Raw genomic sequence first — 15,998 nt, 5'->3', positions numbered from 1 at the left:
ACGCAACTACGCGATTGGGGATCGGGAGTTACTGGCCATCAAATTGTCTCTGGAGGAGTGGAGGCATCTACTAGAGGGCGCAGTTCATCCCATCCTGATATTCACTGACCATAAGAATCTCACCTATCTCCAGATGGCCCAACGGCTGAACCCTCGTCAGGCCAGGTGGTCGCTCTTCTTTGCTCGGTTCCAGTTTGAGCTCCACTACCGTCCGGCCGACAAGAATGCCTTATCCAAGTCTTTCGAGACAGAGGACACCATGGAGTTTCCACAAAGTATTATTGATCCGTCTTGCATGGTCCCTGTCAACCCCCTGCAAGTTAGAGACATCCCTCTGAGGAGGACTTTTGTGCGCCTGGCAGACAGGGAGAATCCTCCGCTGGGGACGCAGCTCCAGACTGGCAGGTTACGCGGGTACCCGTAAGACCCGAGACCTCATTGCCTGCCATTTCTGGTGGCCCACGCTGCCCAAAGACATCATGGACTTTGTTTCGTCCCTCTCAGTGTGCACAGCTAACAAGGTTGCTCACTCCAAACCTGCTGGCCTGCTCCAGCCGCTGCCTGTGCCTGATGCTCCCTGGAAGCATATTGCAATGGACTTTGTTACTGATCTACCTCCCTCTGCGATCTGGTCTAGGTGGTGGTGGGCCGATTTTTCAAAGATGGCTCACTTCGTTCCATTGACCGGTCTACCTTCTGCTGCTCGACTGGCCGATCTCTTCATCCAACACATCGCCTGCACGGCTTGCCTCGGCATATCGTGTCTGGTCTGATCTGGCAGTTCAGTTCACCTCAAAGTTCTGGAGAGCCCTCTGTAAACTCTTCAATGTAAAGTTGGACTTTTCCTCAGCCTACCATCCCCAGTCCAATGGTCAAGTCGAGTGGATCAATCAGATCATGGAGAACTACCTACAACACTTCATTTCCAAGCAGCATGATGACCGGGTGCAGCTTCTTCCTTGGGCTGAGTTCTCGTACAATAATCATACAAGCGAGTCCACAAGAACTGCACCGTTCTTCATTGTCTACGGCCAACACCCACGAATTCCTCTCCCGGTATCCGTTCTGTCCAAAGTGCCCGGAGCTGATTCTGCTTTTCGAGACTTCCTGCAGATCTGGCAGCAGACCCCATCCTCCATTCTGCTGGTGGTCAACCACATGAGATGTAAGACAGACACAAGGAGAAGAGAACCTCCCCAGTTTCTTCCTGGTACCAAGGTCTGGATGTCCTCCAGAAATATCCGGCTGAGGGTGCCATCATACAAGTTTGCTACCAGGTTCCTCGGACCCATTGAGATCTTGCAACAAATCAACCCTGTTTCCTACAAGCTTCGGCTGCCTCCTACCCTCAAGATCTCCAACTCCTTCCATGTCTCCCTTCTGAAGCCTGTTGTCCTGAACCGCTACTGCAAGATTCCTAGTCCTGCAGTGGCTCCCAAGCGGTTCATCTGATACATTTGAGGTTAAGGAGATCCTGGACACCAAGAGAGCGGGTGGAAAAACTTTTTATTTGGTGGATTGGAGGGGGAGGTAGATCTTAAAGGGCCAGCGCACGCACCTGAATTAGCCCATGACCACCATGGACTGTAAGAAGGGCCCTGACCCTTCCTGCATTGCCTGAGCGTTGTTGTCTTTTTTACCTATGTTCGTCTCTGCAAATGGTCCCTTAGTGTTTCCTATTTCCCAGTGTTCCCATTCCTGATACCTGTATCCTGTGTCCCGTGCTATTCAGAACCAAGTGCCGTATAGAGTTGGAGTCGTGCTGCGCTGAGTACTACGCCTGTTCTGTTACACCACGCCTGTTCTGTTACACCACGCCTGGTGTCTGCCTGCTGCCAAAGTCCCATCCGAGAATGCCTTGCTACTGTCTGAAGTTACCACAGGTACACCTATTTTGAACTATAGACTTTGTCCTGTTGGCCAGCTGCCATACCGTTAAGGCAGTACGGCCCAGTGGGTCCACGCACCTAACATGACCGTTACAAATTATGCGTCAGTTCCAGCAAGGTAGGGGGACGTCAGAAGGGGTGGGTACTAAGCGGGCGGGATAGGTGCAATACAACGAGAGTATAGAGTGGTGGCAAGCTATGTGTCGCTTCTGGTAATAGGTGAAATACCTCAGAGGGGTCGGGGAAAAAGCGGCATACGGACATTTAAAAAGTGACAATGCTACAAAGTACCTAAGGAAAAAGACAGGTGCCCGGCGCACATAGTGCCTCAACTATGGAGATGGGTGAGAACACAATGAGAATGGTAGATGTGCTCACATGAAGGTGTTGTGCTAGGAGAACAACACCCTGACGTGTATATCTGTAGAGAGAGGGGGACTGCTGCTGCTGATCCTTAACTGGCCCACCAGGGCTCCGTCCGTATACAAGTGCAGTGAAGGGATAAAAAAACGGATATCCTTTGTTGTCAGTTCTGCCCCAGGTATCTGTTCCTACAAGGTTACTCTCCAAGGTATAGAGGTAACTTTAGTTGGGGAAAGAGGAATCCTCAGGAGTAAATTTATGTAAATCCAAGTATATATAAATATATGTGTGTTTATTAAAAGTTCAGTAAACCGCTACATGTTTAGAAATCGAACCAATCTCTTCCTCAGGCTGGTAAAAACACATTAAGGCTACACGAGCGTGTCAGATTTATGTGCGTCTAAAACGTGCGGAAATCTGTCCATGTGCATTGCGTTATTCATCAGTGTGCTTTGCGAGTGGCATGCGTTTTTCATTCACTCGCAAGACTTCCTTTTTTTTTTTTTCTTCAAAGGAATTGATTCGCAAATCACGCACCGCACACGGATGTGGGGGTCAGGGGTTGAAAGGACATATTGGGTCAGTCAAAGTTGCCATAGATATGGTAGAGTTATCAACCTGTATATAATAAACTAAGCAAATAAAATCAAAGAAAACTCCAATAAAATGAAAGTATTGCCAATAATGTTCCTACTTTTGTATACAATTCATATGATTGTATGATTATTTTCCTGGCGGTGGTAAGGTCAGAGATCGCCAAAGTTCCTGCGATCTGTGTTCCTTGGAAAGCTGTGTGTTTCACATTTTTTTTCTCTAGTATGAACTAGCATCCTGTGTTGTACGCCTGACTATTTGGCTCTAGTGAATTACTCAGACTGTATATCTGAGCGTCTCTTGTTGCTGGGTTAGTGTCTGAGATAGTAAAGGGAAAGGGTTCGGCGTCCTGTGTCGACATGGAGACGGCACTCAAAATACTCAAAATACGGCCTCTGCGACGGGCCAAAAAGGAGATGATCTGGGCAGAACACCCTGGGAATATGCGGAGGGATTTTTGTTTAATGTAAAAGCATCTCCTTAAGGATGATATATTAGAGGTGGAAGTGGAAGAGGAAGACCGGACGATATAAGTAAGTAGAAGGAATTGGCAAAATGTTAAAATCACCTGACCTTACATTTTTAAAAAGGTTGGTCGCTGATAGAACATACTGATATATCGGCATAGAAGGAAGGGGCTAATGAAAGATAAAGTGAACAGTACAAAGTTCTCTGTGTATGTAAACACAGGGTGTGTGGAGTCAGTGTATATAACTGAACTGGATATAGGACAGTATAGAGGTATTATTTATTAACTGTCGATAATAAACATTGATGCTCACGTATAATACTGGTTGCAGATGTGTAGAACGGAGAACCTGTTTATTAAAATTATTGATAATGTATACTAAAAATGTTCTAAAATTTTGTTTAGACCATTGGATTTAGTGTCTCTAGCTTATACATCTAGAAAACTTCTCTTTTACATAAAATTATCGTAGCTATTGCTAAATGGAGAGTCTGTATGATCAATTGGTGTTATAGAATAGGAGTCAAAGCAGCCTTTGTTTCAGTAAACAATGTTTTGATATGCTGTGTTGTAAGAAATTGTTAGTACAATTGGACCGGTGTTTATTTAGTCTGTGGTGTAGTGTTTGAATTGTCCTGCCAACATGTTGTATGTTGCAGATTCATTGAATAATGTAAATGACATAACTGGATTTACAGGTAAGATGGTGTTTAATATTGAATGTATTGCCATGAATGGATAGACTGAAATTTAGTTTGTTTGTGACTGATGGTCTTGCTGCACATACAACTAGTAGTATCACATCTATAGCTGCCTGGGGATGTAGCTGAGGGAGGGGGGGCTTGTGTGTGTCTCTCCCACTGTCGGATCCTGCTTGGTGCCAGCATATTTTTGAGAGCGAGGGCTCTCCTAAAAGTGATTGTGGGTTTGGGGGGCAGTATAGTTTTAAAAAATGGATCTGATTCTAATATATGCCAGTGCTTAATTAGGCTCTCGTATCTTTTTGTCAGCTGAATTGTAAATAGTTGAGATTATGGAAAGGTTGTATAGTGCTAGATTTGATGGGCGCTTTTTTTGGGGCTCTACATTCTTCTTGCGATAGTCTGGCAGTTTTCTGATCCGCATCCCTCAATAGGTGTTTGGGGTATCCTTTTTCCAGGAATAGGGTATTTAATATTTTGGCTTGTTTATTAAAATTTGTGTCCAATGTGGCGTTTTTTCTAATTCTTTTATATTGACTATAAGGGATGTTCTTACTCCATTTATCATAATGCCCACTTTTATCATCTAAATAGCTGATGGTATCAACCGTTTAAAAAAATAAATTAAAAAAAAAGGTTTTTGTGGTGAAGGTGTGGTTGGAGTGGGAGATCACCTAGATCTAAAAATTCGATTTTATCTTTGTCAAGGATACTGGTGAAAGAGAGGCCCCAGTTATTATTGAGGGAGTCGCAAAATAGGCAGGCTTCCTCCTTATCCCCTTTCCATATAAAAAACAGGCCATCTATATAACGTCTATATACAGTGAAGGAAATAAGTATTTGATCACTTGCTGATTTTGTAAGTTTGCCCACTGTCAAAGACATGAACAGTCTAGAATTTTTAGGATAGGTTAATTTTACCAGTGAGAGAGAGATTATATTTAAAAAAAAAAACAGAAAATCCCATTGTCAAAATTATATATATTTATTTGCATTGTGCACAGAGAAATAAGTATTTGATCCCTTTGGCAAACAAGACTTAATACTTGGTGGCAAAACCCTTGTTGGCAAGCACAGCAGTCAGACGTTTTTTGTAGTTGATGATGAGGTTTGCACACATGTTAGATGGAATTTTGGCCCACTCCTCTTTGCAGATCATCTGTAAATCATTAAGATTTCGAGGCTGTCGCTTGGCAATTCGGATCTTCAGCTCCCTCCATAAATTTTCGATGGGATTAAGGTCTGGAGACTGGCTAGGCCACTCCATGACCTTAATGTGCTTCTTTTTGAGCCACTCCTTTGTTGCCTTGGTTGTATGTTTCGGGTCATTGTCGTGCTGGAAGACCCAGCCACGAGCCATTTTTAATGTCCTGGTGGAGGGAAGGAGGTTGTCACTCAGGATTTGACGGTACATGGCTACATCCATTCTCCCATTGATGCGGTGAAGTAGTCCTGTGCCCTTAGCAGAGAAACACCCCCAAAACATAATGTTTCCACCTCCATGCTTGACAGTGGGGACGGTGTTCTTTGGGTTATAGGCAGCATTTCTCTTCCTCCAAACACGGCGAGTTGAGTTAATGCCAAAGAGCACAATTTTAGTCTCATCTGACCACAGCACCTTCTCCCAATCACTCTCAGAATCATCCAGATGTTCATTTGCAAACTTCAGACGGGCCTGTACATTTGCCTTCTTGAGCAGGGGGACCTTGCGGGCACTGCAGGATTTTAATCCATTACTGCGTAATGTATTACCAATGGTTTTCTTGGTTACTGTGGTCCCAACTGCCTTGAGATCATTAACAAGTTCCCCCATGTAGTTTTCGGCTGAGCTCTCACCTTACTCAGGATCAAGGATACCCCACGAGGTGAGATTTTGCATGGAGCCCCAGATCGATGTCGATTGACAGTCATTTTGTATGTCTTCCATTTTCTTACTATTGCACCAACAGTTGTCTCCTTCTCACCCAGCGTCTTACTTATGGTTTTGTAGCCCATTCCAGCCTTGTGCAGGTCTACGGTCTTGTCCCTGACATCCTTAGAAAGCTCTTTTGTCTTGCCCATGTTGTAGAGGTTAGAGTCAGACTGATTAATTGAGTCTGTGGACAGGAGTCTTTTATACAGGTGACCATTTAAGACAGCTGTCTTTAATGCAGGCACCAAGTTGATTTGGAGCGTGTAACTGGTCTGGAGGAGGCTGAACTCTTAATGGTTGGTAGGGGATCAAATACTTATTTCTCTGTGCACAATGCAAATATATATCATTTTGACTATGTAATTTTCTTTTCTTTTTTCTCTATAATCTATCTCTCACTGGTAAAATTGACCTAGCCTAAAAATTCTAGACTGTTCATGTCTTTGACAGTGGGCAAACTTACAAAATCATCCAGGTTTCCATAGCTGTACCCTTAATTTGGTGAAAAGTGTCAGTTTGAATGTGGAAATTTTATTTTTCTGAATGAACTCCATGCATTAGAGAAGAAAATTAGCTTGGATAGCGATCATATTGTCGTCTCCACTCAGGCATTTCTTGATTCTATTCAGACCAAGGTTGTGGTCTATATTGCTATAGAGGGCCGAGACATCGAGGCTAATGATTAGTAAATCTTCAATATAAGTGATGTTTTTTTAGATGGGATAGCTGACATGTGGGTGGACACCCCATCATATCAGGCATACAGTCACCCACATGACAACTATCTCATTATCTTGATCTCTTGCTCCAGAAATACATTATCACTCTACCCAGCTTTTTAAGGGACTCCACTCAACTTATCGGAGATCTCCAAAAAATCACTTATACTGAAGATTGCATAGCTATGAATAAGAATCCCAGTGGTTTGAAATGCGTAAGCGTTTTCCCGGGAATGATTTTAATCCGTTATTTTTAAATATGATTGAATAAATTGTATTTTTTTTATTGGAACGAGTGCTGGATAATGTTTTTTTCACCGAACATTACTACCATAATATAATCTCTCCCCAGAATGCCCGCTCAGCACTATCTCACTGGCCCTGCTGCAATTTACACTGCTCTCGTCTGCAATGTCGGAGATGGGCTGAGGTGGTGACAGGCAGAGAGGGATGTTAGAGCACGCAGTGCATAATTGATTATAGATTCTGTTAACCTGTTCCCTGCCGGGGAACACAGAAGTTATAATCAATTAGATATACATTTTTCCAATTGTATTTCTAATAAAAAAGTATTTGCAGAGGTTAGAAGTTGTGAAGTTACGTACAATTATAGCAATATATGTTAAAAAGCTATTTATAGAAAGAATATAATTTGTTAAATTATCTCTTGGTAATACTGTTAAATAAACAGAAAAAAATAAGAAAATCGAGATTCAAATCTATTGTTGAAGAAAATCCAGATTTTAATTTTTTGCATTCTCGATACCAAAATTTTACTTTTTTTGCTCAACATAGCTATATGAGACCTTGATTTTTTTGCATGGACTAGTTGGACTCTGTGGAGGTGCCATTTTTTGTACATTTACATTATTCCTTAATTTATAAAAAATATATATATTTTTTTGGCAAAACTGCAGGAAAAAAAAAAAATTTTTTCTTTTTTTTTTTTTTTCTGCATACACTGATCATCATAAATGACGCTATAAATTTGTTGTGCAGGCTTTTACGGTTGCGACTATACCAAATGTATTGAAATACACGACTTCACAGTATTGAACCGTTTGAGGGTGCACAGCATCGAAATAGTGTCTATTTCGATGTATTGTTCAACCCTAATGTACTATTCCAAAGCACTATTGCCTGTCCGTGTAAAACTAACAGGCTATCTATAAGGTCTTTAACATCATAAACTTTTATGTCAGAGATCTTGTAAAAGGTTAGTAATTGAAACACAAAGTATATGATAAAGAAAGCAGAAGTTATTTATTATGCAAATATTAAGCTTTATTTACATCAATCTGGAAAACCCTAAATTTGTGACCATGATAAATTTGGTGAATTTGCAGAAGAAAATAATTTGAGATTTTACATAATGTTACTGTCATTTAAAATTTTAATATTTGCATCACCAGAAATCTATGTTTGGTAAAGTAACAACGCTGCAATCCAACAAGCAAATTTGCTGGTAGTATTGATGTTTTATTCTATCAATTATTTTCTGAGGTATAGTTGGGTAATCTTAATCTTAAAACAAAATTTGCCAAAACTAACCACTTGATAGTTACCAAGAGTAGCTATCCATCTAGTGGACCAAGCCTGGTAACCGCAGTGGAAATGTGTGGCCAGCAGTGGCTTCTCCCGTAAATAACAGCTGAGGCGACTAAAATTGAAATAGGGGTTGTCTTGATAAGACAAATTCTTTAAATAAAGAAATGTTTTATTTGTCACTAAGCCCCTAAATGTGATGTTGGCAGATGTAGAGATATATATTGGAATAGATCTGAGGACTTCTAGGACATTCTCACTATACCACAGTATCCGATCTGAAAACAGATAAATTTGTATCAAATAACTTAGAGCCCTCCTAACGTATGTACATGAAGCCAAGTATTAATAGATGGGGAAGATAGCATATTGTAATGCAACATCATGGAGAGTGATAACCTAATAAAAGGGATTCATGTATATACATCAAGAAAAGCAGTGAAGTTTGGGATGACTGATAGATAAGGACAGAAAACGGATAAAGGTAAGTAAACAGAAAACAAATAAATGTAGATGGATTGGGAAGAAAAGAACGGACTGAGTTTATAATATGATAGCCGCAGTAGTGGTTAGATAGGTTGGTGACACCATGAGAAAAGCAAATTAATGCAGTGGAAAAGATGCAAACTTGCTATTTACAGTGTAGGAAAGGCTGACCAGCTAATGATGTAATGTGGTTTCCTGTTGCCTTATTGAGTTCACCATTCTGTGAAATTAAATGGCATGGTCCATCTCTGAACACCATTTTAAATTTTATATACAGATTTAATCTATATCAAAAAGTTGAGGAACTGGGTGAAAAATAGCTTTTCCTATATTGATCCTGTTACAGCCTATATTATAGTCCATAGATGCATTAGCAGTTCTGCAGTATTATAAATGTAGCTCTAGACCTATCTGTACAAGCTAAAGGGATTATACGCTTTGTACTATCCGTACACTGTACATAGGGTCTTTTTACACGGACAGATTTTCTGTCCGGTAAATAAGCGCTGATGGGTGCTTGTTTGCTCCATTTGAAAGGAGCAATGATCGGAATGTATGGGGACAAACAATTGGTCGTCCCCATACATTTGCATCTTATCAGCAGCACTTCCACTGTTTACACGGGGGGATGTGCTGCCGACAAGCGACCCATTTTTTTTTTTTTGTGTTTCATAATGGATCCGAACATCCGACAAGCGAGCTTATCACTTACACTTTACGCAGGGCAATCATTGGGTATAATCGCTCGTTCGCCTGATCATTAGCCCGTGGCTTAAGAGCCTTGAGAGGGGTCTCTTGACAATAATTAAAAACAGGTACTCGGGAGCGAGAGACACTTTGTAGCTGCTCTTCACTCTGGCCAAGAGATGAGGATTCTGAACACAGGATTCCCCTCAATTAACTTAGAAATTCCCTAATAGAGTATATGAAAATAGATATTCTGAACAACCCTTTTAAGAAACGCAATGTATTTACAAGGTTAGTCTTGTAAATTGCAAAATGGTGTTCAAAGATGCACATTCACTTTAAACTTAATGAAACCTGCAGACGTATTTTGCTGTTGCTATTGGGTCACTGAAGAACTTCGTTGTGTGTGTCTGGGCGTACTGCGAGTGGTCTAGGCTCTTGGACATTAAAGGTCTTGGGTCCCTTACTAACCACTGGATTGATGATGTATAATGATCTGTAATGCATTTTCCCTTTGAGGACGCAGCCTGTTTTGCCAATGTCTTTAAATCTGACATGTCGCTTTATCTGGTAATAACTTTAGAATACTTTTATTTATCCAAGCGATTCTGAGATTGTTTTCTCGTGACACATTGTGCTTTATGTTAGTGGTAAAATTTGGTCAATACATACAGTGTTTATTTGTGAAAAACACATACATTTAGAGAAAATTTGGAAAACTTTTCATTTTTCTAAATTTGCATGTATCTGCTTGTAAGACAGATAGTAACCCCACATAAAGTAGTTACTATTTCACATTTCCCATATGTCTACTTTATGTTGGCATTGTTTTTTGAACATTCTTTTATTTTTCTAAGATGTTACAAAGCTTAGAACTTTAGCAGCAATTTCTCACATTTTTAAGAACATTTTAAAAGCCTATTTTTATTTTTTTAGCGACCAGTACAATTCTGAAGTGGCTTTGAGGGGCCTATATATCAGCATTTAGAACGTTTCTTAACTCTTTTGGTGTTTCACAGGAATTAAAGCAAAGTGAAGGTGAAATTTACAAATTCACTTTTTTTGCAGAAATTCCATATTAATGCATTTTTTTTCTGTAACACAGAAGGTTCTACCAGAGAAACACCAATCAATATTTATTTCCCAGATTAAACAGTTTTTAGAAATATCCCACATGTGGCCCTTGTGTGCTAATAGACTGAAACACAGGTCTCAGAAGCAAAGGCGCACCTAAGGGATTTTGGGGCCTTCTTTTTATTAGATTATATTTTAGGCACCATGTCAGGTTTGAAGAGGTCTTGTGGTGCGAAAACAGAGGAAACACTCCAAAAAAGACCCCATTTTGGAAAATACACCCCACAATGAATTAATTTAGAGCTGTAGTGAGCATTTTGACCCTACAGGTGTTTCATTGATTTTATTAGAATTTGGACGTGAAAATTAAATATTTTGTTTCTTTTTCCAATAAAATGCAGTTTTAGCTAAAAAATAAATATTTCCACAAGGAATAAAGGCGAAAATGCCCTCCAACATTGTAAAGCAACTTCGCCAGAGTACGGCAATACCCTATACGTGATCATAAACTGCTGTTTAAGCATACGGCAGGGCTCAAGGGAAGGAGTGCCTTGTGGCTTTTGGAGTGCAGATTTTTCTCGATTGGTTTCTGGGTGCCATGTCACGTTTGCAAAGCCCCTGTGGGACCAAGGCTAGCAAGAGTACAGAGGTTAATAATATGGATCCAAAAGTAGCACTGCTGACATCAACCAAGATCCAGACAGTGGTAATATAGTAAGGACTTTATTGTGGCTACGCGTTTCAATGCCGTACCAGCATCTTCAGCAGGCCAATAAGTTAACTTTTTCCAAAAAAAACGCCAGAAGTCAAATTATTGTCTGACGTCATACGAGATCAGAGAGTGAAAGTAACAGGCAGATGGGAAGACCAATCAAATGATACAATAAACATATTGGGCATAGTTCTTTAGGGACCATTTCAGTTCTGAAGTGACTTTGAGGGGCCTAAATATTAGAAATCCCCATAAAAATTTCAATTTTAAAAACTGCACCCCTCAAAGTATTCAAAACCGCATTTAGAAAGTTTCTTAAACCTTTAGGCATTTCACAGGAATTTAAAGGAAAGTTGAGTTGAAAATAAAAAAAAAAAATTTTTTTTTGTCAAGTTCCATTTTAAAAACAAAATTGTAACACAGAAGATTTTACAAAAGAAATACATCTCAATATATATTACCCAGATTATGCCGTTTTCAGAAATAGGTCTTGTGGTGCCAAAACATAGGAATCAACCCCAAAAAGACACAGTTTTAGAAACTACACTCCCAAGGAATTAATCTAAGCTTACAGTGAGCTTTTTAACCCCACAGGTTTTTTTGCTGAATTTCTTGGAATTAGGCCGTAAAAATTAGTCTGTTTTTTCACGCAAAAAGTTTTAGCTCAGTTTTTTTCATTTTCACAAAGAATAAACGACAAAAAGCACCCCAATATTCGTCAAGCAATTTCCCCCAAGTATGACAATACCGCATATGTGGTCATAAACTGCTGTTTGGACACACGGCAGGGCTCAGAATTGCAGGAGCGCTGTTTGGCATGTCGATTTTGCTGGATTGTACACTACAGTGGTAGCCCACAAGAAGTGATCCCATTTTGGAAACTACACCCCTCAGGGAATTCTTTTTGAGCTCAAATTTTGCTAGAATGGTTTTTGGGTGCTGTGTCGCATTTGGAAAGCCCTGAGGGGCCAAAACAGTGGAAACCCCCCAAAAGTGACTCCATTAGGGAAAATACATCCCTCAAGGAATCTAACTAGGAATATAGTGAGCATTTGAACCCAACAGTTTTTTATTTTAAAAATGTACTGTAATTCGGCCATGAAAATAAAAATACAAATTTTCCCACTAAAATGTAGAATTTTTTTAAGAGAAAAAGAACCCCAACATTTGTAAAGCATCTTGTCCCAAGTACCACAATACCACATATGTGGTTATAACCTGCTGTTTGGACACATGACCGGGCCCAGAGTATAGTGGAAACTATACCCCGCAAGGCATTTATTATTTGCCTGGACATCTGACAGGGCTCAGGAGTAAAGTGCAACATGCGCATTTGAGGTCTAATTTGCTGATTTTTCACAGTATTGGCCCACAATTGCAGGGCTCTGAGGTAAAATAGTAAAACAAACTCCCAAGAAGTGACCCCCATTTTGGAAACTATACCCTCAAAGGATTTATTAATGGGTGCAGTGAGCATTTTGACACTACTATTTTACCAGAAAATAGTGCACAGTGGATTTTTCACTGATATGCCATCTTAGTGCACAATGTGTTATACCCGTCTTGTGCCATTTAAAAAAACCAAACCTTATAAACTGTTAAGCGGGTTCCCCCAGTTATGAAATGCCATATATGTGGACATAAACTGCTGTTTGGGAAAGCTGTAGCGCTCAGAAGAGAGGGAATGCGATTTGGCTTTCATATTGCAGATTTTGCTTTGTAGTATTTCTGTTTTGGGTTTTGCTGATATTTCGCTTCATAATGTGGGGGCATATGCAAGCTGTGCGGAGTACATCAGGGCATAATAAGGTGGTATAATAATTGGGGTAAATAATTCATAGATGTGTGGCCATTGTCGCACTGATAAATGGTGCCCAATTTTATCCCCCTTTTGGATCACACTGCACATATTGCGTCGCCATATGTGAGAGACGTAACCTTTTTTTTTTTGCGACAGAGCAGTGTGAGGGCTTATTTTTTGCTGGACAATTTGAATTATTTATCGGTACCATTTTTGGGTACATGCAACTTTTTTGATCACTTTTTATTCTGTTTTTTGAGATGCGTGGTGACCAAAAAACTGCAATTCTGCTAGTGTTTTTTTATTCTTTTGTTTTTTACGGTAGTCACTATTCAATATAAATTACATATTTAATTTATTCTGCGGGTCAATGCAATTACGGCGATACCATATGTATATAGTTTTTTTTATGTTTTACAGTGTTTGCACAATAAAATCACTAATTTAAAAAAAAATCATTAACTTTTTGTGTTGATATATTCTAAGAATCAGAACTTTTTTATTTTTCCATGAAGAAAGCTGTGTGGGGGCTTGTTATTTGCAGGACGAATTGTAGTTTTTAATGGTACCAACTTTTTGATCCCACTTCAATTTTTGGGAGGTGAAATGACTTAACAAAAGCTATTCTTTTTATAATAATAAAAGACTTAAGGGGAAAAGGGCAAATTATTATTTATTTTTTTTCATTTTATTACTTGCAAATTTTGCTCTTTTTATTTTTGTAAATTTTTTTTCTTTACTTTGTTTTTTTTTTTAGTCCCACTATAGACTTAAAGATCCAACCATCTGATCTTTGGTGTAATACCCTGCAATGCATTTATGTATTGCAGGCTATTATACCTGTCGGTTTCACACTGACAGGCAGCGTATTAGGTGCTGCCTCTGTAGGGTATAATCGCCTTCCATAGATGGCAAACAGATAAAATTAAGAAACTATTTGCAAAGACTAACATGGGTAAACACAACAACGCTCAGGTAATGTGTGAAAGGGCAGAGCCCCTTTTATAGTCCAGGGGGATTATGGGCTAATTAGAGATTCTTTTCATGTGCGCACACTGGCCCTTTAAGGCCGGGTGCGAGGGCCGGCACCCTACGGGACCCAGTGAAGCAAGGCGGAAGTGAGTGCTGGCGTCTCCTAGGAAGGAGATGCCGGCCAGCACTCAGAGTCATGGCCGTGGCCGTTGAGGGGTGAGTAGGAACGATGGTCCGTGGCCATGGCCGTTACACGCCAATCATATGGTGCCGAGCAAGATAGGAACGAGGCAGTGTTCCATCCTGCAAGTTAAAGAATAAAGAAGCCACAGGATCCCTCTCCACATGGGAGAAAAGGGAAAGGGCTTAATCTCCCCTGAGGAATCTGTAGCCACTAGGAAACAGGGGAGTGATCCTGTGGAAATCCCTTTATCCAAAATCAGAAGATACTTTCAAATGCAAACGGGTAGGGGGAGTAAGCAGCACCCCAGAACAAAATCTTTATGTACCACGTGTTGGGAACTAAATGGATACCGAAAACATGCACTACATGGAGGGGACAAAATGAATATTGAAACATTCTCTCCTTTTTTCTGCTTAATATAAGGTGTTGGGTGTCTTAATTATCATTGTATTTGCATAGAATACTAGAGGAGTTCATACAATTAAATGTTTAAAACAAACTACGTTGTTTTTCTAGTGGATTACATGTAAGTATAAGAAAATGAAATTAATAAAATGATCTTAAGATGCAGAAAAGAGAATAGAAACTTCTGTCTAACCCTAGAATATATAACCATCGCTATTTCCTTGTGATTCAGTGCACAATATATCTACCAATGAAGATCTGTGATAGAATCTATAATGAATCTTGAGCTTTACTTGTCAGAGAACCATATACAGCTTGGAAGTCACCAAATATGTGTTTACATTATAGGGATGTTTAACCCAATGTCTTACTTTACCATCTATTTCTGTAATGTCTATTATCTGATGTTGTCGACCTTAAAGGCACAATTCCATTTTGCCCATTTTTATTATGTAAATAATTTGTTTTTGTTGTCTCCTGTGCATTTTTATTGTAACTTTCTAAGACCTTGCCAGTAAACATTTTGGATTTTAGATTTGTTTTTAAAAACAAAAAAATTGACATATAATATATTGTGGACTATTTATGGTCTCTATTTCCTAACAAATCTGAATGGTTCGGCTTATGTATCTTTAGCAGCATGTCATGTTAAATGTCAGAATGCATCTTATTCTTATGTTAACTAGAGTACTTTGCATTCATTTGTGACCATGATGAATATGTGCACAGCACAAGAAAATTATCTCAGTCCCAGCAATGTTACCGACGATCTTGAATTGAATTAGTCTGTACTTGGCTCTGCAGTCACATGTGCAGCATAAAAGGAGTGCACTTTAATTACAATACGGTATCACAAGTTATTTCTCTGATTTTGACATAAGCAGGAATGTGACCACTGAACACAGCCTAGGATACATTGCAAGCTTTCTGGACTACAGTTTAAAGAAGGGGGACACATGGATCATATTAATATAGTATTTTCATACACTTTCGTTTGACCGGATCCTGTTTGGGTTTCAGGTTGCTTAGAGGTGACTTCAGCGTTTAATTGTCAATCAAAGGTGTTCCTTTTAGCCCTCCCTTCTCTAACCCCTCTTGTCTTTTGACATCATTCCATCCATCAGTGTTTTACACCCTCCCATTCTGCAGGCAACGTCCATCAGCTCCAGAACGGTACTTACACTGCTCAGGAGAGATGAAATAAGCTTACCTCTCGTTCTCTTCTCCACTAACCATTTCATTCTGAGACAGAGCTGAAGTCATTTGAGAATGTTCCAAGTCTTTTTTTTTTTGCCTGTAGTTTTTTAATTTTATATCACAGAAGCTGATCAGAGCCTGACAAAGAATTGTAGGCTACGAATACATTATTTCATATATTTAATGTTGAAATAGTAACCTTTTTAACCTTTTTTTTTCTCTTCCTCGTCTCTCATGGGATTTTCTATGTTAATGTTGATATGCAGTGAGGGATTTTTAATATGAGCA

The sequence above is a fragment of the Rhinoderma darwinii genome, chromosome 3 (assembly GCF_050947455.1).
Source record: "Rhinoderma darwinii isolate aRhiDar2 chromosome 3, aRhiDar2.hap1, whole genome shotgun sequence".
Classification (NCBI taxonomy): Eukaryota; Metazoa; Chordata; class Amphibia; order Anura; family Rhinodermatidae; genus Rhinoderma; species Rhinoderma darwinii.
The sequence above is the reverse complement of the archived record's forward strand: the minus strand, read 5'-3'. Positions refer to the sequence as shown.